The following is a 16,505-nucleotide window of genomic DNA, read 5'->3' as shown; positions in this document are numbered from 1 at the left end:
CCAGGACCAGAGACACAAGAGGGTTCCACCCAGAGGTTACTTGGTGATACCTCATCTGAAGTGTGGCAAGAAGAGAAAGGAAATATTCACATGCTTCCCTGTTTCTTGTATCTCAGACCAATGACTGGAGAGAATCATAAGGAATGTCAGGCAGGATGCCATCAGAGAAACAAGAGCCTTGCCTGGTAAACCTGTCTTATAATTTATCAGTCAATCTGGAACATTTTGAGAGCAAAGTGGGCTGTTATTAACAATTAATTGGGAAAAACAGGTATAAATGGGACCATCTCAGGTAAACCAGATGTCTGAGCATTGTAACTATAGACATTTCAGGTGGGGAGGGCTTTTGTACAGGGAAGGATGGCTTTACCTCCACCAGAGTCACTGGAGGAGCAAAACTCAGAGATAGGGCTCAAGGAGCCAGACCCAAAGCGGCAGTGAATCTTAGAAATTGCTGGGCCAGCAGCTACCAGTAATCTCAGCTGCCAAAGCAGGTGGCTGTCGAGATCTTCCTCTGGCCAAGCAACTTACTGCATCTCCTCCAGAATGAAGGCTTCTTCTGGCTTGCTTTCCAGATTTTACATGAGAGACAGTCACTGGCAGACTAAGCTGGACCTTGCAAAGTGACCATGGAAGAGCCAGACAGAGATGCCAGGCTAATGTCAGGTGAGCCAGCACTGATGAAGAAATGTTAAATTTCTGAAGGGATTTACATGGGAAGAGCCTAACAGTCCATCTAGAGAGATGCAAGAGAGGGATAAAGAACTTTAAGCCATTGTAGGTTGGCTTTGAGGTTCTGAGGGAAAACAAAACTAAACAGGAAGAAAAGAAGGAGAGATTAGGGCAGCTAACCCTCTGGGAAGACTTGAGGGAGGTAGAAATGTGAAGAAGAATTTAAACTTCCAACATTTTCTTCAAATTAAAAAAGAAGAGTTTTAGGACACTATACACATGTTGAGGGCTTCCCTGGTAGCTCAGACGGTAAAGCATCTGTCTACAATGCGGGAGACCTGGGTTCAATCCCTGGGTTGGGAAGATCCCCTGGAGAAGGAAATGGCAATCCACTCTAGTATTCTTGCCTGGAAAATCCCATGGACAGAGGAGTCTGGTAGGCTACAGTCCATGGGGTCACAAAGAGTCGGGCACGACTGAGTGACTTCACTTCACTTCACTTCATACACATGTTGAAGTAATTCAGTCTTTTACTATGTCTTCTAGAACATCAGCAAAGGTTTACATTACTCGTCAAGAGTTTTTGAATCCGTGTTTGTTGAATGTGATGCAAAACCCAGTCATCCCCCAGCTCACGCGGGTTTCAGCACGGGAGGGTGACTCGTGGTTCAGGCAAGTAGAGCTCTACACTATGGTTTGGGGTCAGAGTGTCCCAGCTGAAAAGCAAAGTTTCTCCTTGTGCTACTTTCTGGTCATTTTGCCTCAGGGTCACAGGGATGGACATTTTTGGTATGGGGCAGGATTAGAGCAATACTTGGCACACATACCTGCACTAAACATTGCCCTTAGTTTAACAACACTGTTGTGCCAACTGGGAAGGAAAACCCCACATGAGCATGCAAAAGAGCTTGATAAGCAAATGAAAAGCTGAAGAATTTAGAAAGATACAGGAGAGGAAAAGACAGTGACATTTCTTTCTAGCACTTAAACTGCTGTCTCTATATACTGATTTGTTTGTTTGTCTTACTAACCAGGGTATAATCTCTGCTTTTCTAACTTTCATACCTCAGTTGCCTAACAAGGTGTTGAGACTGGCCAGGATACTTCTAATAGCTATTTGTTAAATAATTATTCAAGGTGCAAAGACCACTAATTTCCTCCCAATATCAATCCCCACATTCCAGTATAGACTCACCTGAAAGGAAGATATTTCCCAGCTTTTTCTTCCTAATTTTTGCTTATAGGTATGGCCACTCACTAAGGCCCATTCGGAATGTGAATTAAGCTGTCCAGCTTTGCAGTGCTACACCAGTCAGTGCCCCAACAACCTCCCAAATGACATGTTGGTTAACATATGTTTATGGGAAAGAGATCCTATGGGAAGGGTCTGACTCAGTTTAATCTCCTGGCTTCAAGAAAAGTGAGCACTCACCTGAGCTTCGGTGGCATCTTACGACATGCCTGCCAGGAAGGAAAGGGATTCCTGGAGTGAGGGATCAGAGTCACACCTGCAGGAGAGCATTGGTAAGTCCTTCTATTCTATATGGACAGAGAACAATCTATATCCCAACTTCCTTCTTGAAAAGGAAAACCAGGGACCACAACAAATAGAAAATTGGATTACAAATATTTCAGAATGCCTCTATATTTACTGAAGTTTTTTTTCCCCAGCATTAAAAAAGATAAGCCTACCTTCAGAGGCAGGGATGAAAAGGAGTGCCTGAGGACTTTTCCACTCCAGAGCCAATCTTGGGGAGGGAGAGTTATGACCTCCATCCACAGGATAGAGTAGGAACGACTGCCATCGAGTCAAGAGATGTGGGTGAGGGCATGGGGTCTGCTCCGAAGCAGAAGGAACAGTGTGTGGGTGGTTTGGGCCTGACAGTAGAAAGGCCTGTATCTGACTCCCCTGTGAGTCTGTTCCAGTCTAGCGAGCTGTGGGAGCAATACTAGCAGAATCAGAATTATCAGACATGTAAATATGGCCTCCTTTATTTTAAATTTCTCTGATACAAGTTGACTTTGGTTTTCTTAACGGGTTTCCTACCATCCAGCTCCAAAACAGCTTCCTGAAGATTGCATGTGTAGACTGATATGTTCCTCCTAGCTCCCAGTTAAATCTTCTAGCATTACCATACAATTCTACTCCATAAAAAATATATCACATTAGGACTGAACGTATAACTTAATTTTATGGTATGCAAAAGTTGAACTAAATGAATGCCAATTACTCCAACACCACACTATAGATAACCATGGAGCAATGCCTGGGTCTTCAGCAACTTAAGTTAGAGGCCTGCTACTGGTCTCAAATGTTTTTGTCATTGGCCACTTGGAAATATACTTTTTTGAACTGCTTCTGGAAATAATACCAACTAGTTGTTTTCAAAAGTGCCCCTAACAGTGGATAAATTACCATGAACATATTTTTAAAGTAATTGTGGAGCTACCAAGACGATAAGGGAAACCCCCAAAGGTTTCTCTTAATCTCCAGTTCCCAAAGAGAAAAAGTAGTGAATGGAGAGACAAAGTAGCAAGTAATAAATGACTACAAAAATAAAGACTTCCCTGAGCCAAATACTGATATGAAGAACATAGGATTTAGGAAATTAAAATTTGTGTACTACAAATAGATTAAGCTATAGGATTCTACAAAGTTGTGCTAAGTCACTTCAGTCATGTCTGACTCTTTGCAACCCAATGGATGGTAATGCCCCCAGGCTTCTCTGCCCCTGGGGATTCTCCAGGCAAGACTATTGGAGCCGTTTGCCATGTCCTCCTCCAGGGGATCTTCCTGATCAAGGGATCAAACCTTGTGTCTCTTACATTCCCTGCATTGGCAGGCAGGTTCTTTATGCTTAGTGCCACATGGGAATATTCTACAAAGTCAGGGAGCTAAATCTGAGTCTTCTGCATTAAGCTAGGACAATGTAAATAGATGAAAAAGAATCCAATGCCAATTAAAAGAGAGAGTGGTAGATATTAATAGTACGTGAAAGTGACATCTGTCATTTCATGTAGAAGTCTTGGTGCTTAACTCCCCCAAGCTCTTTTCTACTGCTGTAGTAAATTCTGATGTATCATATTAAGTCAGAAAAATCACAGAGTTAAACTAGTATAAGTGTTGTGTTTATTTGTTTTTTAGTAGTATGTGTTCTAAACCACTGCATGGAAGACAACTTCCCTAAAAAGCTTTTTGGACCCAATCAGACTTTGTACAAGAAATTAACTCTTTTAGTCTAAGTCACTGAGAGTGTGGTATAAATCACTTGGAGTTATTTGTTATGCAGCATTATATAGCCCATTATGACTGATAAATAGTTGCCCACAAAGAAACATGTCTTTTTTCTCCTGTTGCAAATGGGAAAAATAATAATGATTATCATTAATAATTTGTGATCTTAAGGCTTATCATTAATAATTTGTAATCTTAATTCTTCTCTCCTGAAGATCTAGAATTCAAACACACACTGCCTGCATTTAGAAAGATCCAAGGCCAAAAACTTCAATTAAAATGTTAACAGGTTACTAATATAAAATAATATTTTTTCTGAAGAAACTTATCACCATTGCTTCCACAGCTCATGTTCAACCAGATGCTAGCTTACAGCAATATATTTCCTTACCTTTAAGGAAATAGTCCTCCAAAAGAAAAGTCAACAACTAGGAGAAGGAAATGGCAACCCACTCCAGTATTCTTGCCTGGAAGAATTCCATGGACAGAGGAGCCTGGCGGGCTGCAGTGCATGGGGTTACATGACTGAGCATGTGTGCATGAGGGTGGAGGGTGACGGGTTGGTAGCAATAAACTGGTAGAACTAAAAAAAAAAAGAAAAGTCAGCAACTAAGAACAAAGATAAGAGCCCCTCAAGGACTATTAATATAAAAATGATAAAATACAGAATATAGAGTCAGTATGTATAAATATTTCAAAATAAATACAGACTGTAAAACATTAGTAAGAAACATAAAATGAACAAAATGGTCAGGCATATCTGTTTAAAATCTTTTAGAAACAGAGACAGTCAGTTTGTTAAAGGAAAATACCATCAATGGATTAAACAAATGAAATGATGGTAAACTGGAAGGTGGAACTGAATAAATTTACCTAGGGTGTGGCAGAGAAATGGAAAATATAAAAAAAGAAGAGTAAGACATAGAAGATAGCAAGTTAAGAGTTATTCTTTGTAGAATCTTACCCAACTAAGAGAAAGAAAACTAAAGAGACTGACTTCCAGGGAAATAGCAAGCTGGTACTATAGGTGATATTCTGTTGCTTAAGTTCACTTGATTAACTAAATTGTTAAAAAATAAATGCCTCATTATAATTTGGAACATTTTCAAAGTCATTGCCACAGTCAGCAGGGATTTATTTATTTCAGCCTTCTTCTACCTCTATAGTTTCATTTCCTGATACTCTAACATTCATCATTTTCCAAACACCTTGGCTTTCTTTTATTTTCTCAAATGCTCCAAATATTTCCCCACCTCAATATTTTTTTTGCTGTATCTTCTGCCCAGAAATCTTAGTGATACAAGTTTGAGAAAAATGTGTCCCTGGAAAGTATAAAATGGCTCCTAAGAACAAGGTCAGACTCAGGCAGTGAGCACACCAACCTTCAATGCTTAACCATCATGTGCCATCCTATTTAATGAGTTTGAGGGCCATACAAGTCCTGGGTATCTGCACAGGTACAAACTGGAGTCAAGTATAAGGCAGAGTTGCATGCCATGTTTTCTAGGAGATTCTTGGAAACCTGTGAACAAGAGGGTTTAATACAGGAAACCAAATCCCGATAGGTAAATAGAGTTCAACATATTATCTCTTTGGATGTTTATTTCCTGTTTAGCTGCAAAGTTCAAGATGCAAGTCATGTGGATCAACGACCTCCCGCAAATACACTGAGGGCTGTGCTGCACAAAAACCGCAGCTATGGCTGGGCCAGAGGCTTCCAAGAGAAGCATTGCGTTAATCAGGATGGAAAACTTAAAACAAGATTTGTATACAGTGTTAACTGTGTGACCATGAGCAGGTGAGAATGGGAAGTTTACAAAAGGAACTGAGCATGTACTGAGTGCTAAAGCATCCGAAGTGATTTACATGTGGCTTACTGGCTGTTGGTTGGAGGCTGCCCTCAGCTCCCACAGGCTATCTGCAAATCCTACCACACGGTGCTTGCTGCATCCAGCCAGCAGTGCAAGTCTCTAGACTTTCGTTTACCCTCCCTCTTACTCAATATGTAAACGAGCAACTGTTTTGCTTTGTACCAAGATGTGTAGTCCTTGCTCTCAAGAATTTACATAAGAGATTGGACACAGAAACACATACAAGTTAGACACTAAATCTATAAGGAAAGTGTTCTGGAATTAGTGACAATGGTTGACAGCTTTGTGAATATACTAAAAACCACTGAAGTGAATACCTTAAAAGGATGAATTTTATGTTATGTGAATTGTATTGAACAAGAGTCAAAAAGACCTAAACTATTTATGAAGTGTACATGCAAAATATAAACAATTCAGACATGCAAGGATTTAGAAAATGTACCATTCATGCACCCATTCTTAAAAAGCTACTAAAGAATTAACACTGGGAAAATAAGAGACTTAACTAAAAAGAGAACATGAAATCCAGGAAATACAGTAATCAGGTCTCAAGAATAAGAGCTGTGCAGCAGGCTCTGAGGCAGAAACACAAGTACAAATGCTGCCAAAAAAATTCCCCCAAAGAATGACTTGAATACACTAGAGACACTCGGCCATAAATCTCAAGCAGTGGTGCGTATGGCATCTCTAATGCCTGGCCCTTCCCTTGCAAAAGCAGCATCACTGAAAAGGACTGACATTGTTTAGAAGCCTTCATAAAGTTAAACTGGGAAATAAAACACAGTAATTTGGCCTTCTGCCTATAACCTTGGGTCACTTGGGGATTCCAGTAAAAAAAAATCCAAAACTTTACTCAATCATTATGTGGTAGTTTGGTAAATAAGCTGGTTTTATAATTCTCCTTTTACCTTTAGAAAATGAGGCATATTTGACTTTCAAAGGGACAATGAGAGAGATGCTTCCTACCATTTACAGTCAAGAGATGGTTGTTTAAATGTTAAGCTCCTAAAGTAATAAACAGAGTTAGAGTCACATTTGAAACATTTACATAGTTATTTGGGTTGAAGAAGGAGGAGGAGATAGCAAATAAGTGAACTGAATGCACATATTTTAGGAGAAAATAGAAAAGAAATATCTTCAGGGGATAGACAAAACCAGCATTTTATGAAGAAAACTTCTGTTATATGGAGGCAACCATAAAAATCATGAAACAGAATTGGTTACACAATTGAGAATGTGAATATCCTGAATGTCACTGAACTGTGCATGTAAAAACAGTTAAGATGGTGACTATTATGTTTTGGACATTTTGCCACAATCAAAAATGTTTTTAAACAGAGAGAGAACAGGTTGCAATTGGTTGGCTCCAGGTTAGAAAGAAGTGGAATTTGAGACTATCACATTGTATTAAAAGCCTCTCTGTACTATTTAGGTTTGTTAGCCATGAGCAGGAGAGGAACATGATGAAAATAACATTTGAGAAAGATTCAACTGAGGGAGGGAAGAAGGATGCATGAGAACGTGAAAAATCTGGAGACAGGGAGACCCGCTAAACAGATCTGTTTACAGGAAATCAGGGCACGTAGTTGAAAAGTACCTGATCATGGGTATGCAGGTGGCTGTGGCAGGAGAAGGATGTATGGGACAAGTTTGGGGACTGATTAAGTACCACAAATGCTTACCACAGGATGTAGAAGGGTTTTGCTCCCTGCTAAAATCAAGGCACAGTGGGTTCAAGAAGACACACTTGAGGGCTACTCCTCTTTTCCAATAGCAGCTCTCCAGTCATATTACCCGAGCAATGCCCTCCAAAATGTTTCTCCGTGGACTCAGCAGAGTTGGGCACATAGAATCACTAGATGATAACAGGCAGGGTGAGGTGTTTAGATTAGATTAGACAGAAAGAGAATAAACAAATGAAGAAGTGGTAACTGAGCTCACTTGCCCTGCCCAAAGGGTAGTCCTCCTTCCATAACCAGCACTATTTTCAGTTTTGGAACACAGCACGGCAGCACCAGCTTCCAGGATAAATTGTCTTTTTAGTCCCTTGGAGCAGAACAAACACCTGAATGCTCCTGCCTGGCAAGAGGCTCCCACTCTCCCAAATCCTGACTCACCCTGGACCACTTCCAAATGTGGAGTCAAAGGCAATTAAAGGATATTCCAGTGGAGCAGTGGCACCAGACTGACACATTTCTGGGGAGCCTAAGCCAGGCTTTCCAACCGTCCTCCGTCGTGCTCCAGAGAGCTCTCTTGTGGTTCCCAGCCCGACTGCTTCCAAGCAGTACCAGGCAAGGCCCCTGGAACTTTTCTCAGCTATTCCCTACAGCTGTGAAGACAGCTCCTTGGGTGAAATCCAGCCTGCTGAATCACTCATTTCCTGTTCTTGATCTCAGAAATTTCTGTTTGATGTTCCTCTCTCAAAAAATCTCATAATTTTTAGAGGAAAAAAAAAAAATATATATATATAGTTTTATGAGCTTGAATACTAAACCAGTTAATTTTGAAGGAGTCTTACCAGATGATCATCTTCCTACAAAAAGTTCTGGGTGCTGAGTAAAATTCTAGGACGGTTCTCCTGGGACGTGAGGATCTTGGATGTGGTAGGCAGGATTCCTGACCATGTTTACATGCTAAAGTTGAAAACATCACTCAGCTGGTTCAGCAGCAAGTCAGGAGAAGCTGCCATTTCTAAAATCATCAGGTGAATTACTAGCGCAACCCAAGAATCAGCTGTATGGGTGTTTCCAAGTCCTCCATCCTATGGAAGCACCCTTCTCTATGACATTGAAATAAAAACTAAAAAGGAGTTTCACCACCAACCCTCATTTAACTATATTTCCCAGGAATCCCAGGGACTTTCCATTTCTCATAGTGGCTCCCTCTCCTAATATCTTCCTTCTGTTTAATTATCTGTTTCATTTAGATTCTCAACTCTTGCATCTGCTTCCTCAGTCTACTCTGCATCAAACCAAATGTGGAAATGTGTATATTTTTCCATAATTTTCCACATAGGTTTTACCCACAATAAGATGGGTAAAACATCTTATTTTTTAACAAAGTTTTATCAAAGTTTCAGAAAGAGTCAGAGTTAAGAGGGAACTCACATAGTCATATAGCAGATGGCTGGAGACTGCCTGTTAGTGTATATGAGATGCTCAGTTTCTGGAAGTTTCCGGGCCGTTTCCCTCACAGGAAGTAGCTGAACCTCACCTTTGACCTCTTTCCACACACCTGCCCCCCATCTTTCCTTATTCCTCATTCATCCATAAGTCCTCACTCTGCCTTCCTTTTAAGTTGTCATGAAAATTTTGAGTTCTCCTTATTTTATGAGGCATGCAAATGCTTGTGTGTGCTCAGTCACTAGTCATGTCCGACTCTTTGCGACCCCATGGACTGTAGTCCACCAGGCTTCTCTGTCCATGGGATTTCCCAGGCAGGAATACTGAGTTGGTTGCCATTTCCTTCTCCAGGGGATCTACCCATCTCTTGCATTTCCTGCCTTGGCAGGCAGATTCTTTACCACTGAGCCACCTGGGAAGCCCATTTTTTACTGGACAAGCCAATTTAATTTTGTCTCACTCTTCCTCTTCCAGACCAAGGTTTGGGGTCTATTTCCCTGAGAAAATCAGCAATCATCAATCACACTGCCAGCTACACTTTGTTTCTCAGCTCCCATCCACAATATTAGTTTTTAAATCAGTTTAAGAAAAAAAAAGTTAACTAAATACTGTAATGTATCTATTAACATTAGAAATCAGAAACAGAATACAGAAGGACTCAGTTGCAAAACTTATCATTCTCATATTTGTTCTAAAAAATCCACCCACTTGACTTGAAAAAAAATTATTTCTAATCTCAACAACAATGTTTAGGCTGAGATTCTGGCTCCCCATGGAGGGTGATGACTGGAGGTTAAGGGGCCATTGTCTGTGTACAAGAGTACACACACAAAAGAACAGCTCCCAGTGAAAACCAGTCCATCCTGCTTTTTTGCAGAAGCATGGAGAGCCTGAAAGGGTCCCTGCCCTCCCAATATGTATGAGAGGAAGACAGGACAGTGCAATAAAGCATGTGACATATTAAAGTATGCCAAACATACATACGGTCTGAGAAAGGAATGATCCCATCTTTCTCAGGAGTTCAGTAATGTGAAAGCATTACTAAAAATGTATATCAAAAGGCTGTCCGTTTTTATCTTGGAGTCTTCCCTAAAAGAATACTGTAATTGCAAAATGCTGATCCATGCACCAGTGCCAATTTGTGGCAAAATTTTAACTGGTTTAAGACAAAATGCGAAAAACAGATAGTATTGTGTTTTGAAACTCATGTGTGTAAGGTTTTTAACTCCTGTGGTAAAGGTTGCTCTGTGATATAAGGCCCTCTCTCCACTTTATGTGCTTTGTGTTATAATGTCTTATTTTAAAGGAGATGATGATAATCTTAATAGTTTTGTGGGGTTTTTAAAAATTGTTGCATGGCACTAGAGAAAACTATGTTCTTAATTTATTAAAAAAAATAATAATAATTCACAAATGTCTGGGAACCAGTCCTCTAGAACCATATTTGAGAAATTAAGAAACTAAACCAAACAGAAACATTAACTTCCCAATCCCCTAAAACTTGTTTTAAAAAACCACTCAGAGTATTCCTAAAGTCAGGGACCAGGATTGCTAAGGAAGAGGCTGCAGATGGTGTTGACCTCTCCTGTGAGATGGAAGGTCTGGGAAGAGGACACCAGAGCCACCTGGAGACACCTGGAGACCTGGGCTTATGATCACTTCTGGACTGTGCCTCATCCACTCTGCCTCTCACCCCACACTGCCATGTTATCATCTCTGCTTCCAGACTTCCCTTTACCCCATTTAGAACAATAGAAGAGTCTATGTGAAATTTTAGATGCATAGAGAAAAGAGGATACGGTTGTTCATGGTGAATTTAAGGCTCTTGCTTCTTCAAGAAAGAACTCAGAGACAAAGTGATAGGTTAGAAAGTGGATTTATTTAGAGAGAAACACAAAGAGTCAGCCACAAGGAGCACATATGCACTCATGTGACACTCCACAGACAGAGTGTGGGCCATCTCAGAAGGTGAAAGAGAGCTTTGCAATATGAGGTGGTTAGTTTTTATGGGCTCGGTAATTTCATGGAATAATGAGTGGGAGGATTATTCTAAGTACTGGGGGAAAGGGCAGGGATTTCCAGGAACTGGGCCACCACCCAGTTTTTGACCTTTTATGGTTGGCCTCAAAACTGTGCTGGTGGGTGCTGGTGGGCATGTCACTTAGATGCTAACATATCACAACAAGTGTTTAAGGATGCTCAAGGTCTGCTGAAAGTCTACTCGTCCACCATCCTGGACCTAGCTGGTTCTAATCAGTTTATGTTGGGTGCTCTGGCTATACCATTCTTTTAAAGACAGTGCCCTGCCCCCTTCCCTCCTGTTTCACCATCAGAAGGTCTTAACTACTTGTTTGAAAAGACGGTGCTAACTGCAGAATCAGAGAGCCCTGCAGGCTGTCTGTTCTCCCAGTGGCTCAGAGTGGTCTCACACTCACAATCCAATTTTGCTGCCAGAGCACTTTGGTGAAATATTGGATTATGAATTGACTTCTCAGAAAAACTAGTTTTCTAACAAATTTTTCTCATTCATTGAATTTATCTGACCTTTGAGGAAACCTCAAATTTTTATTATATATAAATCTAAAATGCAGATGTAATTAAAAGTTAGGCAATTAAAATTAAAAGTTGCAGGCAAGTGCTTTCTAAGCTTCTGCTCCTGCACCCACCAAGAGGAACACAGGTCATTCAGAATTTAGGTCTTGGAGCTGACATAGCCTGGGGCTCTTTCAATACAGATTAGAAACTGTGGCATTTGGAGGTTACATAATAAACCAGGGTGTCCAGCTCACCAGATGAGAACTCTTTGTCTCCAAGGCTCCTTCAAGCAAAGCACACCATTTTCCTTATTTGCCAAGCTTGTATTTCTCCAAGAGATAGACTTAAGGACATATTTCTCTTATCTTTCTTTTTGTTTTTTTGACAAAGCATAAAGGGCACGTGTTTATATTCTGAAATTTCTCGGTTTTTAATTTTACCTTATATACACAGAAAATAAGAGTAATAAACAATAGTACCCATATCTGGTGTCTAATTTTGGATTTTTTATATTTCCTTCTTTATGCATATTTTTATTTTTCCTGCCCCCTTTCCCTGCCAGTAAGCAAACTGTGTTGCATTCACATTGAATGAGCTCACCCCATGATGAATTAATTAAATATCTGAGTAGATCACCAACGTAGACTCTATTCTGAAAGTTAGAATGAAGAGAGAAGACAGGATTCAAAGGGAAGAGAGCATTTTTTGTTGTTTTTTTAAAATATTATTTTATATTGGAGCATATTTGGTTTACAATAGTGTGATAGTTTCAGGTATACAGCAAAGTGATTCAGTTATATATATATATATACACACATACTTTTTTCAGATTATTTTCCCTTTTAGGTGATTACAGAATATTGACTACAGTTTCCTGTGCTAGACAGTAGGTCCTTATTGATTATCTATTTTGTATACAGTAGTGTGTATATATTAATTCCAAACTCCTAGTTTATCCCTCCCTCCACCACTTTCCCCTTTGGTAACCGTAAGTTTGTTTTCTGTGTCCCTGGATCTGAATGAAGACACAAGACAGTGTCCAAAGAAAGGAGAGCATTTTCAAAATGCAAGTGCAAGAATCTTCCATTCGTTCTTAATTTGGGAGAAGGGAGGCTCAAAGGCCTGAAACTGCAAGGTCAGTTCCCAGGATTTCTGTCCTTTAGACAGATCCCTAGCACCTGAGGTTTCCATACTTAGAACTAAAGCACGGATTCTAGAAGTAGTGTCTTGAAGCAATACAAGAGGAGTACAAAAGCAAAATGTCTGAAAGGGGTCAACAACCTAAGAGAGCATCGCGAAGAACCAGATACAGTGATCCTGGAGCTGGAGGTGGAGGAATTCTGGAGTGGTGCTGGACATGAGTTCCCTCCAGGCATGGTGGCCTGCTTGCTAGGTTCATTGAAGAGGCAGAGGCAGACTGAAGAAGTCACTCAGTGTGCCCAAATGCCAAGAGGAAGAAGAAGGGAGAATGGAAGGAGGTCTGATTAAAAGGAGAAGTGAAGGAGGTTGTCCTTAGGCAGAAGAGAGGACATCAGTCTGTGGGATTTAGGCAGGCAAGGGAATGGATGTGGTTACACACAGACTTGAAAATGGAAGGACAGTGAATGATGAAGTCCTTCCAATTACTTTTCTGTCATTTCCTTGATAGAGTTGGAGACCACAGCATCTTTGTGGAGTGTTGGTGAGAGTTGGGGAGGAAGAAAGAGAAACTTTCTGTCACAGGGTGCTGTCAAGGACAAGACAGACATTCTAAACAGAACTGTGGGCTCGACTGCCACTGCAGATCACCAAGACACCAGGGCACTCACTCGCACAGGTGAGTTAAGCTTCGTTAAAGCTCAGGTACAGGAAGAGAGTTGGTGTATGTTGGGCTTAATGCAAAGTTGGGGATTTTCAGGGCCGAGTTTCTGGAGACATGAGAGTCTGGAGAGAGAGTACAGGGTGCTGACAAATAGAAACTGAGGAAATATGAAGCAGGAAGTTGGTACGGTTGAAGATTGGTTGCATTCGGAGCGAGTGTGAGATGGAAGGAGATGTAGGTGAGGATGCAGGTGGAAGCTGGTTTGAGGTAGAGGGGATCTAGGACTGCCCATTGTTGCAGTGGGTGAGGGAGCTATTAGAACAGAGCTTGGTAAGAATTAGTTCAAGGACACTGAAATCCCCCAGATAGCAGAAGAAATTGAGTCAGAGAGGAAAATGATGAGCCAGGTACCTACATCTTCAAAGAAAGTGATGCAATAACAAAGGAGGAAAAAAAAATAATTGAAGTCAACTATGAGCTTGGAGAAGGAAATGGCAACCCACTCCAGTACCTTTGCCTGGAAAATCCCATGGACAGAGAAGCCTGGTAGGCTACAGTCCATGGGGTCGCAAAGAGTCGGACAGGACTAAGCGACTTCACTTTCACTTTCTATGAGCTTCGAAGGAAGGAATTTTTTCATAAAAATGTAGGAGGGATGTAATTATGATGAAAACAGATTGTTAAAGTGGAAGGACTATGAAATACTTTGGAGAGAGAAAGGATGCTGGGACTAATAGAAGCCTTAAGTAAAATGTAGCCTATTGAACACAGGTTTAAAATAATCCCAGTCCTCTCAATGGTGGGCTCCAGTCCATGGGATCGCTAAGAGTCCGACACGACTGAGCGACTTCACTTTCACTTTTCACTTTCCTGCGTTGGAGAAGGAAATGGCAACCCACTCCAGTATTCTTGCCTGGAGAATCCCAGGGACGGGGGAGCCTGGTGGGCTGCCATCTATGGGGTCGCACAAAGTCGGACACGACTGAAGTGACTTAGCAGCAGCAGCCCTCTCACTGCTAACTGATGCATTCATGCAGTCACTTTCAACAGTGGAAAACGGGGCTTAAATTAGTGGGTCTAGAATTCCTGAAAACAACAATGTAGCCTCTTGAAAGCAAATGAGTTGATGTGGCAAGTGCTTCTTCCCATGGGAATGCTGGCTCCCAGGATAATACAAGTCCCAAGTTAAGGCAAGTCAGGTTGGTCTTTCTTTTCAGCATCCATTCATCCATTTATTCCATATATGTACTGAATGCCTTTTTTTGCACTAGGCATTGTGCTTGATGCTGGGAGGAAAGCCAGTAAACAAATTAAAGATGGCCCTGCCCTCATGATACATCCAGTCTAGTGGAAGGAAACAAAGGATCACCCTCAAAATGCACAACTACAACTCTGATAAGGACAACAAAAGAGAAATACAGGTGTGGTGAGGGTGTGTATGGGACCTGATTTAACTTGGGGAGTCAGGGTATTCTTCTGGGGACATGACACTTCAGCTGAGATCTGAGAAATATGTGGCATTCACTACAACAAGCAGAGGGAAAGGGTTCAGCATGGGCAATGGCCCTGAGGCAGGAGGTGGCCTGTGCATCAAATTAATCAAAAGGGCAACAGCCTGAAATCCCTCAAAGATGGAGACCACGGTGCTTGCAAGGTAGAGTGTCTGGAGCCCGGCAGCACTCATTGTTGTTTAGTCACTAAGTCATGTCCAACTCTGCAACCCCATGGACTGTATGTAGCCTGCCAGTTTCTTCTGTCCATGGGATTTCCCAGGCATGAGTCCTGGAGTGGGTATCCCAACCCAGGGGTTGAACCCATGTCTTTTGCATTGCTCAATTGGTAAAGAACCCACTTGCAATGCAGGAGACCCCAGTTCGATTCCTGGGTCAGGAAGATCCGCTAGAGAAGGGATAGGCTATCCACTCCAGTATTCTTGGGCTTCCCTTGTGGTTCAGTTAGTAAAGAATCTGCCTGCAATGCAGGAGACCTGGGTTTGATCCCTGAGTTGGGAAGATCCCCTGGGCTGGGAAGATCCCCTGGAGAAGAGAAAGGCTACCTACTCCAGTATTCTAGCATGGAAAATTCCATGGACTATACAGTCAGAGTTGGACTGTGAAGAAAGCTGAGCACCGAAGAATTGATGCTTTTGAACTGTGGTGTTGGAGAAGACTCTTGAGAGTCCCTCGGACTGAAAGGAGATCCAACCAGTCCATTCTGAAGATCAGCCCTGGGATTTCTTTGGAAGGAATGATGCTAAAGCTGAAACTCCAGTACTTTGGCCATCTCATGCAAAGAGTTGACTCATTGGAAAAGACTCTGATGCTGGGAGGGATTGGGGGCAAGAGGAGAAGGGGACGACAGAGGATGAGATGGCTGGATGGCATCACTGACTTGATGGACGTGAGTCTGAGTGAACTCTGGGAGTTGGTGATGGACAGGGAGGCCTGGTGTGCTGCGATTCATGGGGTCGCAAAGAGTCGGACACAACTGAGCGACTTTCACTTTTTATTTCTCTTGCATTGCAGGCTGATTCTTAACCATTGAGCCACCTGGGAAGACTGCAGTACCGGTAGGGCAGATCAAAACTTTGGGATATTTTTCTGAGTAACGAGGAGTGATTGAGAGAAGAACAGTTAGATTTGTTTTGAGAAGATTATTTCAACTCTTTAGGGGTGAGGGAGTAGGGGAGGTAAAATAAAACATGGTCCCAGTAAAGACTAACTGACAGAAAATTAGCACATGACGTACAGCAAGCACTCAACAAGTGTTAGCCAGTAGAACTGTTTAGATTTCAAAAGAAAGGTAATCTCCGAATTGGTGGGAAAACTTTGGGTCACTTAGGTTACATATTCATTATCCTTATTTGCATAACAGATCTATTCTTCCATTGGTTTCTAGAGTCAGTTTATGGAAACCTCTTTAGTTAAAGCATGAGGGTTTTTCAATATTATGTAACAACCTAAATGGGAAAAGAATTTGAAAGAGAAAAGATACATGTATATGCATCACTGAATCATTTTGCTGTATACCGGAGACTAACACAGCATTGTTAATCAACTATACAGCAATACAAAACAAAAAGCTTAAAAAAAAATGATGTGTGTTTTTTTTTTTAAGTAATGAAACTGGAACAAAGGAAGAGGAGATGCAAAAAAGTATTTTACCCACCATGTGCGTATTCTGTCAATTTTTTTTTAACTTAAAATACTTTTACCAGACCAGGGATCGGGATCATAAGTAGATATGTGTCCCCACGGCTGCCTCCCTCA

The 16,505-nt window shown here is 41.4% G+C and overlaps 2 long non-coding RNA genes across 4 annotated transcripts in view; both read right to left on the bottom strand.

The window, feature by feature from the left end:
• LOC129658598 (uncharacterized) overlaps nucleotides 1-2,174 on the bottom strand; it is a 47,531-nt gene extending 45,357 nt beyond the window's left edge. For both annotated transcript variants that reach the window (XR_008717434.1, XR_008717435.1), the window contains exon 1: nucleotides 2,105-2,174. This is a non-coding gene — a long non-coding RNA (uncharacterized LOC129658598). The remainder of the gene's footprint in view (nucleotides 1-2,104) is intronic.
• A 2,191-nt stretch (nucleotides 2,175-4,365) lies between these two features.
• LOC129658597 (uncharacterized) lies at nucleotides 4,366-8,969 on the bottom strand. 2 transcript variants are annotated; one of them, XR_008717432.1, is made up of 3 exons: nucleotides 8,886-8,969; nucleotides 7,461-7,633; nucleotides 4,366-4,490 (listed from the first exon to the last, which is right to left on the bottom strand). It is a non-coding gene; the product is annotated as an uncharacterized LOC129658597 (long non-coding RNA). The 2 variants fall into 2 exon arrangements; XR_008717433.1 differs by lacking the exon at nucleotides 8,886-8,969 and adding an exon at nucleotides 7,896-8,055.
• Nucleotides 8,970-16,505: the final 7,536 nt, after the last annotated feature.

This window comes from Bubalus kerabau, chromosome 8 (genome assembly GCF_029407905.1).
Source record: "Bubalus kerabau isolate K-KA32 ecotype Philippines breed swamp buffalo chromosome 8, PCC_UOA_SB_1v2, whole genome shotgun sequence".
In the NCBI taxonomy this organism is placed as follows: domain Eukaryota; kingdom Metazoa; phylum Chordata; class Mammalia; order Artiodactyla; family Bovidae; genus Bubalus; species Bubalus kerabau.
The sequence above is the reverse complement of the archived record's forward strand: the minus strand, read 5'-3'. Positions and strand labels throughout refer to the sequence as shown.